Below are 17,494 nucleotides of genomic sequence, written 5' to 3'. Positions count from 1 at the left end.
AGGAAAGGCTCTTAAATTTGGAGATGAGATTACGTAAAAGATGCAAGAAGAAATCAAATGGAAAACATACTACAGGTAAGAAAAACACCGCAGCAACATAAGCAGCAATAAGGCCTACTGATGTAGCATTTTAAGCTTTAAATTAAACTACACAGATTGCTACAGTTGCTCCTTTGTTTCCAAGATAAAGTTATGCATAAAGTAATTGTGAATTGTGATTTGCTTACTTTTCTGTCCCTCCCTCTCAATAAACCATAGGCTTCTATAACAGCAGGAAATATGCTTCTGATTTACTGTTCTTTTCCAGCAGAGAATACACAGTAGTAGTCACAGTAGTCACTTAAAACATTTTTTTTAATGTTATGAAAAATCTATTTAACTGTAGAATAATTACTTAAAACATTTTTGGAAGGAGAATTTTATCAAACAATTGCCAAACATTTGATAATATGCAAAGTTGGAAAGAATAGGGGGAAGGAAACAAAGAAATTTACACCGTTGGTAACGTAAATCAGTAGCACTTTTTAAAACGTATTTATTTATTTTTATTTTGGGCTATGATGGGTCCTAGTTACAGCATGCAGGATTTTTCACTGAGGCACGGGCTTCTCTCTAGTTTTGCGGGCTTGCCCCGAACCAGGGATTGAACTCACATCCCTTGCACTGGAAGGCGGACTCTTAACCACGGGACTACCAGAGAGGTCCCAGCATACCACCATTTAAAGGGTGATTTGGCAATATGGCAACACACTTCACCATTTAAAAACAATTGGCAAAGTTGCCATTATACATACTGTTAAATGGAAAAGACAGAGGATAGCACAACACATTGAGTGTGAACCTATTTTGTTGTGTTTTAAAGGCAGTGTATACTTATTCTGCATAAAGAGCAGAGTGGGGGGCCGGGGGTAGGAGTCATTCATAGTGTAACCTAAATGTAATCCACGTATCTAATCCTAGGCCCCTGCCTGAATACATACCCAATTCTGGCAGGATTTACAAAAAAGTTTCACACAGGCTACCTGGAATGGAAATACTGGGGAATGAAACTGCCATCACAAATGAGGAAAAGTCTTCTTTTTCATTATCTATGCTTTTGAAGTGTCTTCCCTTCCCATATTGAAGTTTTAAGCTCCTTTTTAAGAGAGATGTTATATTAGAAGAGAGAAAGAAAGGTAATTTTAGAAAGTAAAACAAATGATTTTAAATCATATCCCCGTCTCCCCCAAACCCCTCCCCGCCTCCCACTGCGCCGAGTCCCCCCATCCACATATTTTCAGAGTCAGTGGTTAGAGCACTGGCTTTCATTTTACGCTATTTGGAACCTAAACAGAATCATTTAACGCATTTCCAATCATGCCAACACTGGAGCGGGAGAAACAAACCGGGCTGACACAATCCTCCCTGACCAGGGGTAAGGAAAGGCCCGCTGAGGGGTTCCATGATGTAAACAACAAGCCTGCCTTACCTAAGGCACCTGACCCTGCAGGGCGGAGGCCTGGAGGCCAGGCATGAAGAGTGTGCCTGGGGAGAAGCAAGTGCTTGATTTTTTGTTTCTTCAGATGGGTCAGTTGTGCTTAAAATTTTAGGTATCTTAGAGATATTTCCCTAAATGTGAACAGGTAATGAACTTAACCATTAAAGTAGATTTCCTTATGGTAGTTCAGACTAACAATAGGAATAAGCCATAAACAGCTTTTCTAAAATGATCCAATAGTGAGCATACGTAAAATAGATCACTACTTTATACACCTCTTTGTGTTTTCTAAGAAAAATACACCTCAACTTCAGCTGCCCAGAAGAATCATCTTGGGAGCTTTTTAAAAATCCCCATACCTGAGTCCCACACTTCAGACCAATGAAATCAGAACCATGGTGTCTCAACTGATGATCAAATAACATATTTCACATTAAAGCTGAGTAGGTAATCATCCCATTACCTGATGAAGTGAGGGATAAATTTCCAAGAATTATACAAACGATTCTTGGGCACTTAGAGGGTCCAGGAACATGGCCTTTGTCTTTGGGGCTAAAAGCTAATGAAGAAAGGAATAAAACAAGCAATACAAGATACTAAGATGCTACAGCAACCACCATTGGGGTGTTACCTTTTTAGGTTTCTTCCCACTACCTGCTTGTCTGTGCTGCTAGTGATGCTTAGAAATGCCTTCTAAATACAGAAGCACCTTGACAGACTATAGCTCCCAATGCCAAAAGCTATTCTGGTGTTTCTGCACAGACAACTACAAAAATAAACAGTCTTTAACTCACAGCTCACGGACCACTTGTGGCCTCAAAGACTGAACTTCTCTTCCTCATCTCCCAACTCCATATACTAAGATGCCATGACATTTAATCATTTTACACGTCAGCAATGAGGCGGGTGAAAAAAAAACCTCATCATCCTTGAAATGATGCACCACTAACATAAACCTGCCACAACATGTAACCAAAGCCAACAGAAGTTACGCTCAACCTGTGAAGTCACACTCCCCCAATCAAAAACTGTTAAAAAGCCTTACAACTCTCTCCATGTGTTCTAGTCAAAGATTATACAGTTTGTTTCTTGGAACATTCATTTCAAGGAGAGGGGGGTGGGGGGTCATTTAGAAACTGTCAAGAAATATTCATTGGAAACATACGGAAAACCACAAAAGGCACTACCCTGACTTATGTTAACCTAAGGAATGGTTCGTATCTCTTACCAATGTTCCAGACATGCCCTAACTAGAACCCCATTCAAGATGTCAAGGGAGGGGGGCACAATTTCACACACACACACAAAAACCCTGGTGAAAATGTGACTCTTAAACTCTTAATTGATTTTAGCATAATAGGATATAATATTTTATTTCCATTATAAATAAACAGGATAATCAGTACAATCATAAGTAGGATCATTTTTACTTTTGGCTTCTGTTTGGAAATTAAACCAAGGAAGAATTCAAGAATTTGGGGGAAAATGTTGTATAATAAAGTAACATGTTCCATAACTATCATTTATGGGGATTTTACCAACATTTCTGATACATACACTGGAAATCCTTATTAAGTCTGACTCAGCATTACTCGACAGCACAGAACGAGATCAAACTGTAAAGCTCTTTGCAGTTACTTGATATCAAACAGCTCTATCTCCACCCCCTTTCACTGGAGTAGCATAGGGTGCTCTGACCTAGAAAGTCATCTCTCGCAGGTCTGTGTCCTTAGCTTTTTAATAAAGCTCTATATTATACTTTTTTGGATGAAGAAACACCAGAAAATTTAGTCAGAAAACTGTATTGCTTCTTTCAACAAACTCCTCACAGTACTTTGGAAAACTAACTTAAACATGCTGCTGCTGCTGCTGCTAAGTCGCTTCAGTCGTGTCTGACTCTGTGCGATCCCATAGACGGCAGCCCACCAGGCTCCCCAGTCCCTGGGATTCTCCAGGCAAGAACACTGGAGTGGGTTGCCATTTCCTTCTCCAATGCATGAAAGTGAAAAGTGAAAGTGAAGTCGCTCAGTCATGTCCGACTCTAGTGACCCCATGGACTGCAGCCTACCAGGCTCCTCTGTCCATGGGATTTTCCAGGCAAAAGTACTGGAGTGGGGTGCCATTGCCTTCTCCGAACTTAAACATACTAGGCTACATATATAAAATAAGCACACTGTGCTTAAAGATTTACTGAAGTTCTTTTCAGCTTCAAAATTTTCTCCTAAATCACAGCTAGGGGGGAAAAAAAAGAAAAAGGATGCCTGAGAGGTTAAAAGTGAACACACATCACAGACTTGGCACTACCACCAATGCAGTCTTTGATCAACGTTCCCTGAGACATGCATGTTATACCAGACAGGATGGAAAACAGAAAGAAATGGGGAGCTTCCTTACCTCTACAAATGTGGGCAAACAATTTACAAATGTAAGTTTTTAAACACATTTAGGAAGGCAGTTGAGTTGTACAGACCAAAAGGAAGCAAGAAACAGGGCCATCTGGGGTTGAAATGTGGCAGGAGGACTTATCTACAGAACTACCAAGCACCAGAAACTATACTCCGTGCTTTAGTTTCATCCCATTTAAACCACAGGGCAATATAGAGGCGGCTAGGACAGAGGAGCCTGGTAGGCTGCAGTCCATGGGGTCGCTAAGAGTAGGACACGACTGAGCGACTTCACTTTCACTTTTCACTTTCATGCATTGGAGAAGGAAATGGCAACCCACTCCAGTGTTTTTGCCTGGAGAATCCCAGGGACAAGGGAGCCTGGTGGGCTGCCATCTATGGGGTCGCACAGAGTTGGACACGACTGAAGTGACTTAGCAGCAGCAGCAGCAGTGCAACTGCACAGTAAGACACTGTAATAGCTCTTCAGGTTAAACAGCATGATCTAGGAGGCATCTCAGAGCTGATAAAGAAAGCCCACTTCAAGGAGGGGGGAGTTAAACTTAATCCCATATGCTGCATTGGCCTTTGGTGTTACTCGAAACTGCATCTGTGTAGGGGCAGAGACCAAGAAAGTATCTTCAGCCAGGCACCTGACCCATTCTACCTACCAGAGAAAAGTGAGTGTTAGTCACTCAGTCATGTTTGACTCTTTGCAATCTCATGGGCTGTAACCCACCAGGCTCCTCTGTCCATGGGATTCTCCAGGCAAGAATACTGGAGTGGGTAGTCATTCCCTTCTCCAAGGGATCTTCCCAACCCTGGGATGGAACACAGGTCTCCTACATTGCCAATGGATTCTTTACTGTCTAAGCCATCAGGGAAGCCCACTTATCAGAGAATGTCCCTCTAAATAACTAAGGCACAAACCCTGAAATAACTATTTCATACATATGCAAACTCAGAGGGACAAACAAATGCTAAAACTTCAGCCCACAGTTCCCACAAAGCTTCCCATCATCACCCAAACCACACCATCCCCTAAAAAGAGGTGTCTATCACACTCCGGAATTGTCCCTCTTCTGGTTCCCAAAGCTCAGCTCTGCTGCTCCACAGGTCAGGCCAAGACTCAACACCTAGGACTCGAAGGTTCTAGCAAACGTAGGACCAAAATATGATTTGAACAGACACAAACCCTCTGAGAGCTACAAGGAGAGTACAGGGCCAATTATCTTCATTTTTTTTTTTTTTTTCCAGATAAGAAAGGCTCAGAATGCTTGACGGTTCTGACTCTGCCACTGAGCCAATACCATGGATTCCTATGGTCTTAGGACAGAGGTTGCATAACCACAAGAAAAAAGGCCTCTCTTCTAAATCATGTTATCATCAGTGTTACTTATCTCTACAAAATGTGGCTAAGTTTGATGCCTAGCTCATGAGTTTGAAAGAAAGAAGCTGATCAACACAAGAACAGAAAAGTCAGACTGATAAATCACTGATCAGGGAAAAAGGATTTTTATTACATTTCAGGTATTCTCAGCACCCAGGACTCAACACGGGTTCAAATGTTGTTCCTGTTGTTGAATTTATAAAACTAATGGGCAGAAATTACTTATCTATGTTCTCATCGATGTAGAGTCCTAAATCCGTATTTTGCTTTTCAAGTATGTAACCCAAAAAACCTACAGGAGCTGGTGCAGGAAGAAAAAAAGCAGTGGAGTTTCAAGTTTAGCAGCTTTCCAAGTTTCAATACATTCCAACAGTTCTGACAGATAACCCTGCATTCCACATACTGTCTGATTCCCTCTTGAGCATGTCCTTGTGATCTTTGATAAGTTAAGATGCCCTCAACCAATGAAAATCTGCCAACAGCAAGATGAGGGCTATACCTGACAGAGTGAAAAGATGGTAGCTCCAGCTAACCAAAAAAAAAAAAAAAAAAGAACCCAAAGCCAGTATATTTGAAATGAGCAAAAAGCAACTATTGAATGCCAAGTACATTACAGATTAAGTAGAAAGGGTCAAATTCTCCTACCAGAATGCACTAATCAATTAATATTTATTAAACATAAATGTGAACACACACCCAGGAAGGGGGGCTCTACTTGTTTATACTACTACTCAATTCTTCCATAACCTTTGTGTGCCCTGAAGACACAGGAGAATGCTAAGTAAAAACCAGAGTGGCAGTTTTCCCTTTGAGGCTAAAATGGAATTATTATCAGGGTTGGCATTTTTCAGATTCTCCCATTTCCAAACATTTTGTTTCTGATAGGCAGCTGAACTCAATTCCTCTACTATCATTATGGGCTTGCCTCCCCAGAAATCTAGTACCCTGAGAGATCAAGAGATCACCCCCTAAACAAAGAAGGGGTCCCAGGCTTCAGAGTAAGCAAAGTCAATGGGCAGACCCCTAAAGGTCACAACATAACCATATGCAAGAGAAGGGTGATGAGACCAGACCAAGGGCAGGACACAGGGCAATGGACTGGGCCCAGTTCTTCCCCCAGATCACACCAAGCCAGGTGCCTCAGATTCTCACTAAGGACCTTTTGACCAGAACATACCCTACCTCCAATCACCTAACACACACCCTTCTCGGGTAAGGAACCCCTAGCACAACGCCCTACTTCTTTGGGGTCCAGTTTGTAAGCCAAAGTTAACTCCATAAAAACAGGTTTCGCTCCCTATGACACCAAGGTAAAAGGGAGAGTGAATAAAGTGAGGAATCCTAGGTGATAAACAGTGCTGCACAGACCACTGGGATGGATTTATCTGACTTCTTCAATACCTTACACTGAGGCATCAAAGAGCAGGGTTTACTAAAGGTTTTGACTCTTTCCTGGAGGGCACTAGCTTACTCTTTCTGATGCTCTGCATCCTGGCTGACTCCTGCTCCTCCTACTCCTGGTCTCATCAGGTGCTTCAAAATATTTAGAACAACATGTTTTGATCCCTGACTTCACCATTACTAGCACTGTGATGATACTTAACTTTTCTATACTTCTGTTTCCTCATTTGTAAAATATAAATAATACGAGTGTTATTATAACAAATATAAATAAGTAAATATAAATAATAAGAGTGTTATAAGGAATCAATGAATAAATAAGTGGATCGTCACAAAGCATTTGACTTTCACAAGGCACTTCAGAACAGTGCCTGACACAGAGAACACTGTATTAAGTGTATAATAAAACTGAAAAATCGTTTTTCAAAAAATGGTTTCTTCCTCTTTCAGTTTTAGAATACCTGATAGATCAGGTTTTCATATCAGAGGTGTGTGTGTTAGTCACTCAGCTGTGTCCAACTCTTTGCAACCCTGTGGACTGTAGCCCACCAGGCTCCTCTGTCTATGGAATTCTCTAGGCAAGAATACTAGAGTGGGTAGCCATTCCCTTCTTCAGGGGATTTTCTCCACCCAGGGATCAAACCCAGGTATCCTGCATTATAGCCAGAATCTTTACTATCTGAGCCACCAGGTAAGCGCTCAAATCAGACAGGAGTCCCACAAAAGAGAAGTTAAAAATTGAGATAATGGGAGCAAAATTTATTTTCAGCACAATGGAAATGCTTTAAAATTAGATGGTGGTGACAGTGGCATTTCTGTTCATTTCCAAGGCAAACCATTCAATATCATGGTAATCTAAGCCTATGCCCTGACCAGCAACGCTGAAGAAGCTGAACGGTTCTATGAAGACCTACAAGACATTTTATAACTAACACCCAAAAAAGATGTCCTTTTCATTATGTGACTGGAATGCAAAAGCAGGAATCAAGAAACACATGGAGTAACAGGCAAACTTGGCCTTGGAGTACAGAATGAAGCAGGGTAAAGGCTAATAGAGTTTTGCCAAGAAAATGCACTGGTCATAGCAAACACCCCCTTCCAACAACACAAGACAAGACTCTCCATATGGACATCACCAGATGGTCAACACCAAAATCAGATTGATTATATTCTTTGCAGCCAAAGATGGAGAAGCTCTATACAGTCAGCAAAAACAAGACAGGGAGCTGACTGTGGCTCAGATCATGAACTCCTTATTGCCAAATTCAGACTTAAATTGAAGAAAGTGGGGAAAACCACTAGACCATTCAGGTATGACCTAAATCAAACCCCTTATGATTATACAGTGGAAGTAAGAAATAGATTTAAGGGACTAGATCAGAGAGAGAGAGTACCTGATGAACTATGGACAGAGGTTCATGACACTGTACAGGAGACAGGGATCAAGACCATCCCCAAGAAAAAGAAATGCAAAAAAGCAAAATGGCTGTCTGGGGAGGCCTTACAAATAGCTGTGAAAAGAAGAAAAGCAAAAATTAAAGGAGAAAAGGAAAGATATACCCACCTGAATGCAGAGTTCCAAAGAATAGCAAGAAGAGATAAGAAAGCCTTCTTCAGTGATCAATGCAAAGAAATAGAGAAAAACAATAGAATGGGAAAGACTAGAGATCTCTTCAAGAAAATCAGAGATACCAAGGGAATATGTCATGCAAAGATGGGCTCAATAAAGGACAGAAATGGTATGGACCTAACAGAAGCAGAAGATATCAAGAAGAGGTGGCAAGAATACACAGAAGAACTGTACAAAAAAGATCTTCATGACCCAGATAATCACGATGGTGTGATCACTCACCTAGAGCCAGACATCCTGCAATGTGAAGTCAAGTGGGCCTTAGAAAGCATCACTACGAACAAAGCTAGTGGAGGTGATGGAATTCCAGTTGAGCTATTTCAAATCCTAAAAGATGATGCTGTTAAAGTACTGCACTCAAAATGTCAGCAAATTTGGAAAACTCAGCAGTGGCCACAGGACTGGAAAAGGTCAGTTTTCATTCCAATCCCAAAGAAAGGCAATGCCAAAGAATGCTCAAACTACCACACAATTGCACTCATCTCACACACTAAAAAAGTAATGCTCAAAATTCTCCAAGCCAGGCTTCAGCAATACATGAACTGTGAATTTCCAGATGTTCAAGCTGGTTTTAGAAAAGGCAGAAGAACCAGAGATCAAATTGCCAACATCCGCTGGATCATCGAAAAAGCAAGAGAGTTCCAGAAAAACATCTACTTCTGCTTTATTGACTATGCCAAAGCCTTTGACTGTGTGGATCACAATAAACTGGGGAAAATTCTTCAAGAGATGGGAATACCAGACCACCCAACCTGCTTCTTGAGAAACCTGTATGCAAGTCAGAAAGCAACAGTTAGAACTGGACATGGAACAACAGACTGGTTCCAAATAGGAAAAGGAATACATCAAGGCTGTATATTGTCACCCTGCTTATTTAACTTATATGCAGAGTACATCATGAGAAATGCTAGGCTGGAAGAAGCACAAGCTGGAATCAAGATGCCAGGAGAAATATCAATAACCGCAGATATGCAGATGACACCACCCTTATGGCAGAAAGTGAAGAACTAAAGAGCCTCTTGATGAAAGTGAAAGAGGAGAGTGAAAACGTTGGCTTAAAGCTCAACATTCAGAAAACGAAGATCATGGCATCCAGTCCCATCACTTCATAGGAAATAGATGGGGAAAAAGTGGAAACAGTATCAGACTTTATTTTGGGGGGCTCCAAAATCACTGCAGATGGTGACTGCAGCCATGAAATTATAAGATGCTTACTCCTTGGAAGGAATGTTATGACCAAACTAGATAGCATATTCAAAAGCAGAGACATTACTTTGCCAACAAAGGTCCGTCTAGTCAAGGCTATGGTTTTTCCAGTGGTCATGTATGGATGTCAAAGTTGGACTGTGAAGAAAGCTGAGCGCCAAAGAATTGATGCTGTTGAACTGTGGTGTTGGAGAAGACTCTTGAGAGTCCCTTGGACTGCAAGGAGATCCAACCAGTGCATCCTAAAGGAGATCAGTCCTGGGTGTTCACTGGAAGGACTGATGTTGAAGCTGAAACTCCCATACTTTGGGCACCTGATGTGAAGAGCTGACTCATTTGAAAAGACCCTGATCCTGGGAAAGATTGAGGGCAGGAGGAGAAGGGGACGACAGAGGATGAGATGTTTGGATGGCATCACCGACTTGATGGACGTGAGTTTGAGTGAACTCTGGGAGTTGGTGATGGACAGGGAGGCCTGGCGTGCTGCGGTTCATGGGGTCACAAAGAGTCAGACACAACTGAGCAACTGAACTGAACTGACAGTGGCATAATACGACAAGTCCACTAAAAATCATAACACATTTTAAAATCAAAACATATCACATGTAAACTAGGCCTCAGTCAAGCAGTCTTTTAAAGAAAAGCAATGGGACAACTAAATAATCAATGTAAGTTAACTATCTAGTCAAACTAATGGAAAATCAAAGTTCTGAATCCAGTTGGGATCTGAATGCAGGATGCAAACCCCTGTTCCTGGTACCTCTTCACAGGAAAGCACGAACATGTGTGACCTCCACCTTTATCCATGACTTAATAACTGGCAAAACATGGGAACAAGTGATGCCCTAGGAAGCTTTTGAATTCTGGGAAGAATGCTTCACACAAGCGCAAAAATAACTTAAGCACCTGGTGACTAAGAACACATGCCTCAACATGAAAGTACTTCCCCTGAATTCAAGCTTATTCCTCTAAATGTGATAGGCACTCGGAGTAACACAGTAATAGCATTCACTATAATTATACACAAACATAATAAAATGTACAATGATATCATCACACAAAATAAGGCAACTGAACCATTCCACTTACCTATACTTACACTATTTCTATAACATTATTCCCAAGTAATCTCCCTGTACAAAAGGTAATGAACTCCATGGTAGCTGAGATTTGGTAGCAGAAAGACATGTTCACGACAGAATTGAGTTCTTTTACATTTCTAGAAGTTTTAGGTGAATCCATGGTGCTGTGAATAGCATCTGGGGGAAATTCTATGAGGAAGAGTTGAGAGAGTTTGAATGGACCAATCATGCACTCCTGGTCATGTGTGTAAATATCACAAAGTAAGTGGTCACTTCTTCAGCCCCTTTTTGCCAGGCCTTTGCCAGACTCTTAAATTTCATAGTTGCACCCAATTCTCCCAGACACATTAGCACTGACTTGTTGCCCCAATGTGGCTGCACAGTATTAATTGTCTGGAAACAGCACAACAAGGCTGTGGGGCTTAAAGCGTCATCAAAAAAAAGAGAAGAGAATTAATTCATGGCTGGTACCTAATGTTATTGGCATTGAAATTAGGTAAACCACAATAAGGTCCATAATAAGCCAACAATTTATTTTTCCAACTCCAAAGTCATTCATTCAGCTCTGATGTCTTCAGAGCTAAAAACTTTAGTGGGAGCTTTGCACCCGCTGACAAGAGAACCCTTAGTGATGCCAAAAGAGGAAATGAGTTGATGAGGGCAGGGTGGAACAGAGCAGTTATTCTTTCATTTCAGTTTTACTGTTTGACTTACTAACAACAACGCTTATCATTTTCTACAGTTCCAAAATGATCCACATCCATGATGCATCCCACAGTAGCCGGCCAACCTTGCAGAAAGATTAAGCAACCAACACCAGGCATCTCGGCCAACAATAGGTAAAATGTGTCAGGAACCTAGGTCTCCTATGCCTAGTTTTGAGCTCAGTCTCATGCTGCCTCTACAACTGAGAAACAGAGAAGACCCCGACCAAGTTCTTTCCACCAGTGGGTTTCTAAGTATCTCTACAGAGGCACTGTTACCATGGAAGTAACCCCCCGCAACCCCCACCATGAAGGTGATTACACAGACATGGATAAAGTTGCTCGGGCACATCCAATTCATTCTACTATTTGCTCTAGTCTGCACATCTCCACATAATCAACTGGAATGACTCTGAAGCTCAGAGTTGACTATCTGGCAATTTTCAGACTCAGAGGTGAATGGTCAGCTACTTCCTGAAACACAGATGAATTCGCCACTAGTGCTCAATGGCCGCCCAGTGTAAGGTGTGATCCTCATCACCTCCGCTTTGTAGGACAAGTATTATCCAGTGTCTCGTAGGAACCTGATTAAGAGCTGGTTCTTTCAGATATGACTCAGAAATGGATGCTTCTTTCCCACAACTGCAGGTTAAAAAGTAGTAAGAAATGATATGGGTGTTTTCCTAAGGGCATTTTAAGTAATATTTCTCTTTGGTCTTAGAAATGTTTGCAAATGAAGTAAACATTTCTTTAAAACTCAGCTCTACAAAGAGTTCCACTTCCCTCTCACAAGCATTCTCTGTATCTTTCTGAAAGTTTCTATAATTTTTGGAGACCAAATTACTCTTCGCACAAAAAACTCATTTTTGCTTCACTATTCTTCATTTAAATACTCTGGCGTTTAGTAACCGTACTCTGTCATCGCTCTTAATGGGGTGTTTTAAGATTCTTTTTCAAAGGCTTTGCTTAATCACAGCCTTAACCTTCTGGTAAAATTCAGTCTTTTAACAAACTGGCCTGTAGGGGACAAGTTTTTAAATTACTCTCAAGTTTTCCCTCCCCCTTCAAAGTTTTCCCAAACTACTTAAAAGCCTCTCAGCCTTGGGGGGAAGGATGATAAATTAGATGATTTTTGTTCTGTCTCTGTTGCTTGGTATTACCCTGGTCTAATCCATTTTTGTCTCACCAAGAATTTGCTTCTTGCAAGCAGACTTCCTCCCATATTCTGCAGCAGGCAGAGTGCAGATTACTAGTGAAGTTGCCCAGAGGCCCAAACCAGGCATAGGAAGCCCTTCAGTTTCCCCCTGGGGGGTTCTCAGGGGTGGCTACACACTGTTTTAACTCTTCCCTTTCCCTTTCTGTAGTGAAGGCCATGTTTGTGTCCTTGCTTCAAAATCTAATTCTTTAGGTAAAACTGGTAAGTAACTTCCAGGTGGACCCAGAAAAATGCAATGAAAAAGTCATTTAAAGGCAAAACATGAGAAAAAAATTAATAAGCAGGGATGCAAAACAACACACATGCTCTGCTGAAACTTTTAAAAATGATGCACACATGCAAACCAAAACCACGAGATTCTGTCTGACAGACCACTTCACACCCATTAGGATGGTTATTATCAAAAAAATGCAAAGTGTTGGCAAGAATGTGGAAAATTGGAACCCTCGTAGATTTCTGATGGGAATATGGTACAACCGCTGTGGAAAATTAAACACAGAATTACCTCAAAAAGTTAAACCTAGGCTGATTCACATAGTTGTGTGGCAGAAACGAACACAACATGGTACAGTAATTAACCTCCAATTTAAAAATAAAAAAAACAAGAGTTGGAGGGGTGATGAGAGACAGGAGTAAAGTTGGGTCTGGATAGCAAAAAAAAAAAAAAAAAAGGTTTAATCTGGAATTATTACGTGATCCAGCAATTCCACTTCTGGGTACACATCCCAAAATAATGAAAGCAAAAACAGAAAGGTGTACAGCACTTTTCAGAGTAGCAGCAGTCACAATAGCCAAAAGACAGAACCAACTCAAATGTCTCTCAATAGTGAACAAACAAAATGTAGCCGACACATACAACGGAATATCACTCAGCCCTACAAAGGAATGAATTTCTGACATGTGCTACAACACCGACGAACCTTAAAGACATGATGCTGACGGAAATCCACCAGACACAATGGACGAATACAGCCCGATTCCACTTTCACGAGGTGCCCAGAACAGGCAAATTCACAGAAGCTGAGAGGTAGAGTAGAGGTTAGTTCCCAGGGCTGGGGAAAGGGAGGAATGGAGAGTTACTGCTTAATGGGTAGAGACTTTCCGTTTAAGATGACAGCTCTGGAGATGCCTAGTGGTGCTGGCTGCAAAATGGTGTGGATACACTAAATGCCACTGAATTGTACACCTAAAAGTCATTTAAATGGTAAATTTTGTTTTGCATATATTTTGCCACACACAAAAAAAAATGGCCAAAAGATTCTATAAACATAAATGAAGAGAAAAGGGAAATTACCATGTGAAAGCCAATGGAATAATAATGGGTGACTTTTCTAGGTTTCAACTGCTCCAAGAGCATCTTTTTTTTTTTAATCAGTACATTTGTTCACATACTCACTGGTGCACAAAGAAAACAGATGGAGCAGGTCAAAGTAACAGTTCGGGTCGGCAAGATTTTAGCGCTGACTGAGATGCATGGAAGGGAAGGTTTTATGTGAGGGCAGCAGACGAAGATGGGAGTCAAGCAAGGCAAGAGATAGATCATGTGTGGCATGTTTTCCTTCTTCTAATCTCTTGCCTTGAAAGCCAGCCTCTCAGCCCCAAGACTCGAGGCCATGTTTCTCTCGGATAAATGTGCACAGACCACGGGAACACTTCATGTCTGCGCATCTGGCAGCCCCACACCCTGGACCATTACCTGACACCCTCCTGGCCTCACTGCTAGCCCACCGCACTGCCCAACAGCAAGGACCCTGTGGTCTCCCCAGATGACAGATTCGCCCACCAGAGAGCCAAGGAATTTTCTGTGTGTGTCAGCGTCATTCAAAGACCTCCCAAGGAATTCCCTTGATGGTCCAGCGGTTAGGACTCAGTGCTTTCACTGCCATGGCCCAAGTTCAACCCCTGGTCGGGGAACTAAGATCTCACAAGCCACAGTGTGGCCACCCCCTCAAAAAAAAACAGAGCTCCCCAACTCTTACAATTCAGCCAGAACCTTGAACTTTTATATTAGCAGACTTCAAGCACAAGTTCAACACAAATCTTAATCACCTCTCAATCACTGGCCTCCAAAGGGCAGAAGAGGGACAGGAATTATCCAGGTTCACAAACTCGTATTTTTCTCCTCGAAGTTAAGGAACCTCACACCTGTCAAATCTGTGTGTCTATGCAATCTTGTGTTTGCTCAGGTGACTCTGAGTTCCCTAATGAGACTGGGATGATAAATGGTGATGTGGCAGCCAACACCGGATTGCAATTGCCTACAGATACCTACAGAGAACAAGCTATACCTGAATCATTAAGGCTTGACTACCCACATCTACAGAGTCAAGTCAAATTCGATTATGCTAGGTCCTCTTGAAAGCAGGCTGCCCATCTGGGAGACACGGGGTCTATTTTTCCAAGCTCATGAAAGAGTCACACAGGTTACAAACCACTGGTTGCTCTAATTAATTGCCTGAGACACACTGATAGATTTTAGGGTTTCTTATATTGTTGTGGTTTTTTTTTTTTCTTCCAATTCTGTTAGTTACTTGAGTGACATTTTCATGCTTTGGTTTAAACACTTGGGAAATTAAAAGTCATCCCAACAGGGTATAATTAAAAGTTAAATATAGCAACTAAAATCTCATCTCATGGAAAGTCTCCTCCAAATCGTAGAAGTGTCATTGTGGGAATTTGACTAGAAGTCAGCACGGACAAGTACGGATTCAGGCATTGCCACTGCGATGCATCTGTCAAGGCTGCAGCTGAGCAATGAGAAGCGCACACCCAACATGTTCTATTAGAGCATCAGTCCCTTGCTTCAAATGCTTTAAAAAATGAGATTTCATGGAAGCTCTGCCAACCAGTCAGTCCTCTACAACGAGGGCTAAACAGGTGCAGTCTCTCACAGAAATTAGAAAATGAGTTCAAGGACTTCCCTGGTGCCCCAGTGGCTAAGACTCTGCACTTCCAATGCAGGGGGCCTGGGTTCGATCCCTGGTTGGGGAACTAGATCTTGTGTGCCGCAACGAAGATCCAGTACTGCCAAATAAAGAAATACTTTTAAAAAGAAAAGGAGTTCATGCGTCATGAAAGTTTAAGACAGAACATTAGTTTGTAGTTACTGCCACTATCTACTAATCTTGCTTTGAAAAATGAGGTGAACATCACTCTTCAAAGCCAATTCCAGGACTCGTGAAGTATGCCAACCCCCTACCCTGTCCCAGGAGGTGTCCTAGATTTCCCCTCCTTCTCCCACTTTCACAGGCACCCTGGTAAGAGAACAGCTCTGCCTCTTCTCTCCTTGTGACCTAATGGTTTCAATAGTGCTTCTGAGTCCCGAGCAGGATGTCTATACAACTATCCTTCCACTTAGCAGTCCCTCAAGAAGTCATTTTGTAATCATGAAAAGCCCTTCTCCATGCATGTTCAGCAGATGCTCCCAAAATGGGGTTTTCCAACACCCATGGAAGCTACCACTGAACATGCATTTTCTGCACTCCCAACTCCAGACCAGCTGGCAGTCCTAGGAAGGGGCATCTGAATTCAGGACTAGCACTTGTCTAGATAAAGACAGCTGCTAGTGTTGCCCCTGGTGACCACATTCACTTTGGCAGAAGCAGCAGTGATAAATATTTCTCTGGATTGTCAATTCACATCAGCCAGGTGCCTTTGTTTTAAGAAACAACTTATTGGTAATTGATCTTGAGAAAACTCTTCCCTGAAAGTTTAAGGCAGAACTCTCTCCCTCCTCTGACTTTATGTATCTCAGAGCCCAAAACTGGCTCATTTGGAACAACCTATAATACCTTTGGAGTAGATTTCAAGTATAGCATAGTTAAGAGTAGGAAAAAGATTCTCTTGACCTCAATAGATTAGCCAGTGGTTTCAATCTTCCACCACCTACCTCAAAAACACATAAATCAAGGTTAGCAAGCTCTGCCTGAGGGGTGCCTGTATTCTAAGAAGTTGCCCAAATGGAAAACATCTAGTGAGAGAACATAGCATGCACAAATCACATATGTAGAGGGACTTAGTTTTCAGAAACACTTTTAGGAACCAACATGTAACTTCAAGCCTGTCAGATAAGCTGAGTTTCATTAGCCCTACTGTACAAGCAAAGCTGACAGGGGTGATGTAACTTGCCCACAGGTACTCAAAACCTGGCAGCCCTGGATCGTAAACTTAGGTCTTGACAACTTTGAGCTGCTTCTGCACAGACTATGTGGTCCCTAAGCAAAAAGCTGCACGATCCAAAAACTCCTCCATCATTGAGAAGTGGGTGTTTGCTTCACCATGATAAATCTCTGGGGTTACTTTAAAAACCAATAACGATAACAGGACTGGAAAATGCCACAGGGAGACAAAATTCACACCTCTGCTCTAGCTTTCCTTATCACAGCTTAAAATAACCAAAATATTACTGAACTCCAGCACAGCTGACTCTTTCTGCTAAGATTTTATAACATTTTATATGCTTTAGGCACAAAGCTCAAGAAACCCAAGAGAAACTCAAGGATGTTTCCACACAATATTTCCAAGCATATGTTTCACATTCCCCTGAAAATTAATGGTAGTTACTAGATACTCAGGGAGCTCTATCAAGTTATCAAAAAGTTTTGTAATACTATTATGGGTAGCCACCAGTGAGTGGGTGAAATTGCTTGAGCTTCCCTGGTGGCTCAGAAGGTAAAGAATTCACATGCAGTGCAAGAGACCTGGGTTTGATCCCTGTGTCAGGAAGATCGCCTGGAAAAGGGAATGACTACCCACTCTAGTATTCTTGCCTAGAGAATTTCATGGATAGAGGAGCCTGGAGGGCTACAGTCCATGGGCTCGCAAAGTCAGACATGACTGAGCAACTATCACATCGCAACCAGTGAGTATGGTGAAAGTTAGTGGTATATGAACCGGAATGACATCAGAGACAAGAAAACGAGTAAAGAACAACCTTGATTCAACTGAAATAAACAACCAGAAGAGACTGGTAGAAGCTGGTAGTTTTAAAAATCAGATCCCACT

General features: G+C 41.8%; 1 protein-coding gene across 9 annotated transcripts in view; it reads right to left on the bottom strand.

Annotated features, from left to right (window-relative positions):
* Nucleotides 1-17,494, bottom strand: part of FMNL2 (formin like 2) — a 332,826-nt gene that overhangs the window by 236,546 nt on the left and 78,786 nt on the right. The window lies entirely within an intron of this gene.

This window comes from Bos grunniens, chromosome 2, assembly GCF_055505025.1.
Source record: "Bos grunniens cultivar Pamir isolate PY7600 chromosome 2, Bosgru_T2T1.0, whole genome shotgun sequence".
In the NCBI taxonomy this organism is placed as follows: Eukaryota; Metazoa; Chordata; class Mammalia; order Artiodactyla; family Bovidae; genus Bos; species Bos grunniens.
Note: the sequence above shows the minus strand (reverse complement) of the source record. Positions and strands in the feature narration are given on the sequence as shown.